The 7,317-nt window shown below is 51.4% G+C and overlaps 1 protein-coding gene across 1 annotated transcript in view; it reads right to left on the bottom strand.

Moving 5' to 3' along the window:
* The window catches only part of LOC109524569 (zinc finger protein 536-like), a 49,979-nt gene that overhangs the window by 7,072 nt on the left and 35,590 nt on the right, over positions 1 to 7,317 (bottom strand). The gene's annotated exons all lie outside the window — the stretch shown is intronic.

The following is a 7,317-nucleotide window of genomic DNA, read 5'->3' as shown; positions in this document are numbered from 1 at the left end:
CTTGCAAGCCAAACGGGAAGTCCGGGGCCGCCGTTTCCAACGCGGCGTTGCACACCTGCTCACCGCTAGGGAGTTGTCCAAATGACAAACAAAACAAGAAATGCAGAAGAATGACATTGTTGTCACCGCTAACTGCAGGCCGTCCTCTCTCTCTCTCTTTCCCTCTCACACACACACACACACACGCCCACACACACACACACACACACACACACACACACACACACACACACACACACACACACACACACACACACGCGGTCTGTGATTCTTTTACACTGACATAATCCTGATTGATTCGTTCGGCAGATAAAAAGTGATCCACTTTTGCCCTTTTACTGGGTGGGGGGCGGATTGGAGGGGGGGCGGATGAGCGTAACATAATACGGCCTTTTATTCATCAACAACGTCACATCACGGCGCAGGAATGTGCAGGCGCAAAGGCCACGGCTGGAAATGGCGGCGACACTGCGCTGCGGTGTAAAAGAGGAGAAGGAGCTCATTAAGGACGAGGAGCCAGCCGCCACCCCCCCGCCGCCGCCGCCACACGCTAACAAGGTTGCAAACTTATTTTCTTCGACGTCAACCTCATTTTCACCCCTCAAATAACATGGGAGCATCCGACCTCCTTTTTTTTTTTTTTTCTCTCCAAGCAGGAAGTCTCCCGTTTGTGTCGTCAGGGGCGGACGGGAAGTGGCCGATTGTCATCTCGCTGTGGGATTTGGCAAAGCCGACATCTTACGCTCAAACGCAACATCCGTGGCGGGGGATTTGGCAAAGCCGAATATCTTACGCTTAAACGCAACATCCGTGGCGATGGCCGAGAGGTTCAAGTCGGGGTGCATATTTCCGCCTATTTGGGGAGCCGAGGCGAAAATCAACACCTGTGCCGCCGAAAACGTCATCTTTGCAAAAACATCCAGCCTTTGGTTCATGACGACAAGAAGAAGAAACTTCCAATCTTAGTTTTATGACGGCAGCTAGCGATCATTAGCAAGGCGGAAAAAGAAGGCGAGGGGGCTTAAGTCCGAGATCAATCGTGACATGAAAGGGAAGAAACAAACAAGCAACCCAGGAAAAAAAGTCCTCCGATTGGCCTTCGGAGGCGCTAAGTAAGAGCAACCTTTTCCTGAACTCCCGTTTTAGCCGCGCCGATCCATAAGCTTTTGCTTTTGTTCCCGTCGTACTTTTCTTTTTCTTCCCAAGGCCGTCCGACTTGAGGCATGAGAACGGCGCGCGGCGATCGGCGGGAAAAGCCGACCCGGATTAGCAGCCATTGACAAAATAACCTCGGTGATGGACGCCGGCTCGCCGGGCTTCAAAGCTTCTCCGAAGGGATTAGTCGGACCGGTTATCGGCGTCGGCGAAACGCCTTTCAACTCCCATCGATTTATTGAGGGATTCCCCGATTCCCGTGTCATGTGAACGAACGCGCGCTCCCAAGAAGGCGCAGCGCCCGCCCGCCCGCCGCTGCTCTCGGGGAAGACAAAACGATCCACCAAGGCGGCGAGGGAGCCGTCGCCAACGACTTGCGCTTCTGAAATTTCCTTGGCCTCACGTCTGCGGGCGCTTGGAGACGTCGGCAAAATCCTCAACGAGGAAGGCGGCGAGGGACGGGCCCAACGATTCGTTGCTCTGCCGCTAGATGGCCGACGGGAAGCCAGTTTACGGCACATTTGCCGGACGTCCGTGTGTCTCTTTTTTTTTTTACTCATTTTTGTTTGGTGGTGTGTTTTCTCGTCTCGAATATGGCTCGGTGAGCACACACGTGCGCATGCTAACATAGACTTGCACATGCCGCCACGCACTCTCCTTCTCTTTCACACACACACACACACACACACACACTTGTGCTCGAATCCTTCCCCAGTGGTTGGATCTGCTTTCTTTTTTCCGGTCATCTTTGCTGTCGCTCGCCAATCGCAGCGTCACCCCGTTATTGTCCCGCCTTGAAATAATTGCCATCCTTGTCTGCCCCCCCCCCCTCCCAACTCCCCCGAAAAACTGACAAGGCCTCGATCCGGGTTGCCGTGACGCGCTCGCCCCTCTAGATGGCGCTCAGCTGTTACCGGCGTGCGTATGCGAGCAGCGTGCGCGTTAAGATGAGACAATAAAAACATTCATTTGGCCTGAAATCATTTGTGACGTGGCGGCGCGGGTCTCGGGGCCGTAATGAAGCGTGCGCCATCTCGCCGCCTCCTAATTGGACGAGTCGGACGAGTCCATTACGCGGCTAACAGACAGCGGCCAATCCTTTCTGGTCAGTTGAGGCTCACTTAGCCGCAGCGCGCGGCGGCGGCGGCGGCGGCCGCTCGACAAATTGCCGGCGCTTCATCAGCGGCACCTTTTGCTTCCTCGTCCGCCTCGCTGCTGCGACGTGTACGAAACATGCTTTTTGTTCGGAACAACGAGGTGACGCCTTGAGGGGTCTCAAGGTGGTTTTTGGTGGCAGATCTTGCTCCCCCCTCACAACAAATCGATGAGTGGCCATTTTGTCTTTCACTGAGGAAAAAAAAGAAGAAACCTCCTCGGTTTTCCAAAGTTGATCGTTACAGGAAGTGACCTTGGCCTTGATCTGATGTTGATGTGCAAAGCATGACCCATTCAAACTGCCGGATTAGAAAGAACCTCGGATGGGTCGAAAGAAATAACCCAACACGGGCGATTTTTAAAGACAAGCAGCCTTTGGAGATAAATGTGGACGCTCCTTTGAAACAAAAGCCCCTTTTTTCGTGTTGTGCTTGATAAACATCCCAGTCAACAAGCACGCGTTGTCGTCATTTGACAAGACACGCACGCACGCACGCACAAGCAGAGACTCGGAGCACCTTTTCAAGCACCTTCGGAAGCGACGAGCTGACGTGTGACAAGCCCGCACCGCCGACAGCATTCCCGCCAAAAGAGGGCGCGCGCTCGACAACAACTCATTCCGATCCAATCCTTCGTCGCCCCCATCGGACTCTCCCCCTCGTTCCCCCCCCCCCATCCCCCGCTCCGAGCACACGGCGTGTCAATAATGCCGCCGGCTGTTCCGCCGTCACTGCGTGTGCGCGGGCGGAGGAGAAGAAGAGGTTGGGGTCGAGCTTCAATATTTTGGCGGGCCACAGAGCAGGCGGCTTGACGCGAAAGCTCCTTGCGGACTTCGAGCTCACACGGTTGAAGAGCCGACGCGCGCAAATGACACAAATTACGGGCGCACGCGCGCGCATTTTTTTTCGGACTGCATCCAAGCAAGATGAGACGTCGGTTACGTGTGTGTGTTATTTTGATGGATTATTTCAGGAAAAAAAAAAAAAAAGGCAACTCAAACCAACAGAAACTCAAAAGAAGAAACTCAATGAAGCCAATGCGTTCCAAAAGCGCAATTGATTGGAAGATGTGCAAAATGAAATGTGACGCAAAGACGATCCCCCAAAGAAGAATAACTTGGCCCATTTCATGTCTTTGGATGATGAGCGCAGTCGTCGTCGCGTATCACAAGACGTTTGAAACTATTTCCAACGGGACTCTGATTTCAGGATAGCGACCGGTCCGAATTGCGTCGCGAGCGTCTGGCGGAAGGCGGGGCCCTCTGGCGCACAACTCGCGATCCTCCGAAAAACGATCCTTTGAGTCTTGGCACCCAGTCTGGTCCTGGTACTGCCCGTTGACAAAAAATGAAACGCGACTCTTACTTTTGAGTGACTTGAGCGCTTGTTTTTTTTTTTCCGAGCGCTTCTGACTTGGATACGTCATCATCTTTCGAACGATCAGAATACGGCGCGCTACTTTCCTCCCATAGGTTTGCTCGGAACGTTGACCTTTACTTTGATGAGAAAAACACTACAAATAAATGACAAATCAATTGATCAAACACACACATTGACCGATGCCGTCAATCATTCGAGATGTTGTCTGTTCTCGCCCCTTCCGCCCCCCCCTGTTGAAAATTCCCCAAAATGCTTTGACGGAAACGTTTTCAATTTTCATCTTCACTGACAAACGTGTTGGAAACACGCAAGTGCGGACGAGGGCTTGGATGGGAGGCCACTTTGCGCCAGTAAATATTGAACATGAATGACTTGATCCTTCCTCGCTTCCTGCTTCAGATTCCATCCACTGATTAAAAGAAGAAGAGTTTTTTTTTTTTTCAAAAAGTGCCACATTTTAGCAGCTTTCCGCGGCACATGTTTGGGATTTATGCTTGATAAATGCTTTCCATCAGTAACCATTTCCAGCAGTACTTTTTTTTTTTTTTTGGGGGGGGGGGTGGTTGTGCTCTTTCTGCTTGTACTTTTGAAACATCCCAGGCCAGGCCACACATTCCCGTACATATTTCAATAATAATAACAAAGATCAGCGCACATGTGCGTAAAAGTCTGAGACCACCCTGAGAGCTGTTGTTGTTGTAGAAATGTTATCATGACCACACGGAATTCCTTCAAAATCTCCGGAAAAATAATGGACCAAAATCAGCCCCCCCCCACCCCACCCCCACACCCCCCTAACAATTTACATGGGCCGTCAAAGACCTTGAAGACAATGACGACATCACGGAAGGCTGAATGCTGTCATCAAGTGTCCTCGGGAAATGTCTTTTGCTCGGATTTCCCGAACAGCGCCGCGCGTTCCGCGCCTCCGAACGGAAAAGTCCTGCCGAATTGGACATACGTATCTGCAGCGGTCCCGTGTAGGATTTCAAACAGCCGATGTCAACCTGATGATCTCAGTGGCGGCCATGAAAACACGACGATGGAAAGAAGGAAGAGCTACGATGGGTGGGCTCATTCAAACGGGCGCGCAGAGGTCAACCGGTCGTAAGATGTCAACAAACACGTCAATCTACCAACGGAAAGGCCACGATGGACACAAAACAACACATTTTGATTTATAGACGACCAGACTCAACTCGGGTGTCTTTCTCGAGCACTTGAAAATAACCAGCGCTGTGTACAAAGTGCTGCACACGACAAACAATGAAACCATAAATCAAAAAGAAAAGACATTAGAAAGCACAAAAACAGGAAAAAAACTAAAACACACACACACACAAAATCTGCCTCAGAAAATCAAGTCTCCTGCTGAGTCGAAAGCCAAAGAACCCAAATGAGTTTGAAGATGAGATTTAAAAGCTGGGCGGCGAGGGGGCTTCCCCAACGTTCCTTCCGGAGAGAGGAAGAGGCCACGGAAACAAAATGAATTCAGGCCAAATTTCTCCGTGTCTCAAATCGCGTCTGGTCAGCAGAGCTCCGAGAGGTCAGGTGCGACCAGGCCATTTCAAGATTGAAAAACAACAAATAGAATCTTCCAAAAAGAAAACAAAATTCTTCAATGCAGCCCGTGACGGACGGGAGTCCAGAGCAGGAGTTCTACGCTCCCTCTTTCGAACAGCGGCAGTCTGGAGCAACTGGAGATGCTTCACGGAGGATTGGATGACTCCAAAGTCAAAGCGCTCTTCAGAAAAATAGGAGAGGCTTGACTTGAGCCAGCTGCCGAAGATGAAAAAAGCGGAAGCTCACAAAAAGACCAAAGCGGACGTTCGAAAACCTGGTCAAAGTTTCGAAAAAGTTATTGAAAACCGTATGATCGGAAAAATAGAGCATATGGAAACGATAGAACGAGGGTGCAAAGGTCATGCTGGAAGTGAGATTTTCAAGGTCGATGATGTCATCCTGACGGTAAAGCTTGACTGGCACTCGCCAGCGACATCTTTGGAAATGATGGAGTGGGAAAACCTCCACGGGCTCCCCCTCAATGCGAAGGAAGCGCTTGCGGCTCCATGGAGACGGCGCATCGACTTTTTGCCGCGATCGGCGACGGCGTGTCAGTCGCCATTACGCGAGGTCGACTTTCCAACGTCAAGTATTCTTTCCTCCTCGGTCCCCGCCCTCCTCCTTCCCCCACCGCCGGCTTCTGTCATCGGCGTTGATGGGGCGAAGAGGACAGATCAAATATTTCTCCTCCGGCGGGGCCCGGCTGCTGCTATGATTGGGGCTGACGGATGGACGGGGGCCGGCGCTTTTGAAGTGCCTTTGAGAAGACCATCAGTAGGAGGCGACCACTACGGGACTTGAAGAAGAGACAAAAGCAAGCGCACGGCAGTCAAGGCTGGCGGCGAGATCGTTGAAAAGTTGACACAAGCACCCGCCCCCGCTCCCTGCCCGGGCCCCACCCCCATTTGCTCCCTCTCCTCATGCCACGCACCCCCCCCCCCCCGCCAGCATCTCACCCACCGCCGTCTGCACTTTCCATCCTTTCCTTCCCGCTTCCGTGTCCTTAAACGCCTCACCAACATCTTCCTCCGAGTTCACTTCCGCTTCCTGTTTCCTCCGTGGGACATCACCGTCACCGACGAACACCGGCAGACGTTTGAAACATCCGCTGACATGGCTGACACAAACCAACCAGACGCTTGTCGAATGGGAACGATAATGGGGTGAAGACGACGGACGCAAAGGGAAAAGAATCCTTTTTGTCAAATGAGGGCAGACTTTTGTGACCTTCTCTTAAAATGCCCCCGAGACACAAGCGACCCGAGAAGATACAAGCCGGTGGTGTGGCAATTTTTAACATTTTTTATTATTATTATTATTTTTGCTTTGGCCTGCGAGCAGACATCTTGACATACTGCACACAGAGTGTCTCAGCTCCTTCGGAAGATGCAGAGGATGGATAAAGAATATATGCCAAATATTGCCCGTCTACACGTGTTGCCGCACCGTTTGTGTTCAGATATGGGTTATGACCACACGGCCAGATAAATAGCGGTGGTTCGCTTCAAATACGCAACAAGAAATTTACACTTTGTTTTCGGTTTCATTTGACAGACAACTGGGAGTGGCAATTTTTTTTTTTTTTTTTTTGCGGTGGGGGGGGGTTAGTTATGAAGTGAGATTTCCAACTTTGCAGTCGAGATATTATGCCTTTGGTTCCGAAAAGGACAGCTTTATTGTCGAAAAAAAGGGCAGGTCTACATTTTTAATCCAACGCATCCTTGCCTGTCCGAAAACAACAACGAAAAATAAGGCCATTCAATTGCTTGACTCATGCAGTAAAGTCAGATTGATTTGAGGCTACATCACCATCATTTGGAATGGACCCAAAAAGCGAATGTCAAGTATTTGATCGGTGCGCTGGTGCCCAGCAGGGTTCCGCTTTTGAAAAGTGTACCGGGGACACCGGCGCGCACGATTGAAGACGAGCAAACGAGCGTCTCTGTCAAGTGATATGGGTGGTTGACAGATGGCTCTTGTCGCGAGTCCAGCGAACCCGATCAGCATGCCGGCGTCTGCCGCGCAAACGCGTTTGCCTTCCGCGCGCCTCGCCTCGGGATGAGCG

Source organism: Hippocampus comes, unplaced genomic scaffold, assembly GCF_001891065.2.
Source record: "Hippocampus comes isolate QL1 unplaced genomic scaffold, H_comes_QL1_v1.1 scaffold21, whole genome shotgun sequence".
Classification (NCBI taxonomy): domain Eukaryota; kingdom Metazoa; phylum Chordata; class Actinopteri; order Syngnathiformes; family Syngnathidae; genus Hippocampus; species Hippocampus comes.
Note: the sequence above shows the minus strand (reverse complement) of the source record. Positions and strands in the feature narration are given on the sequence as shown.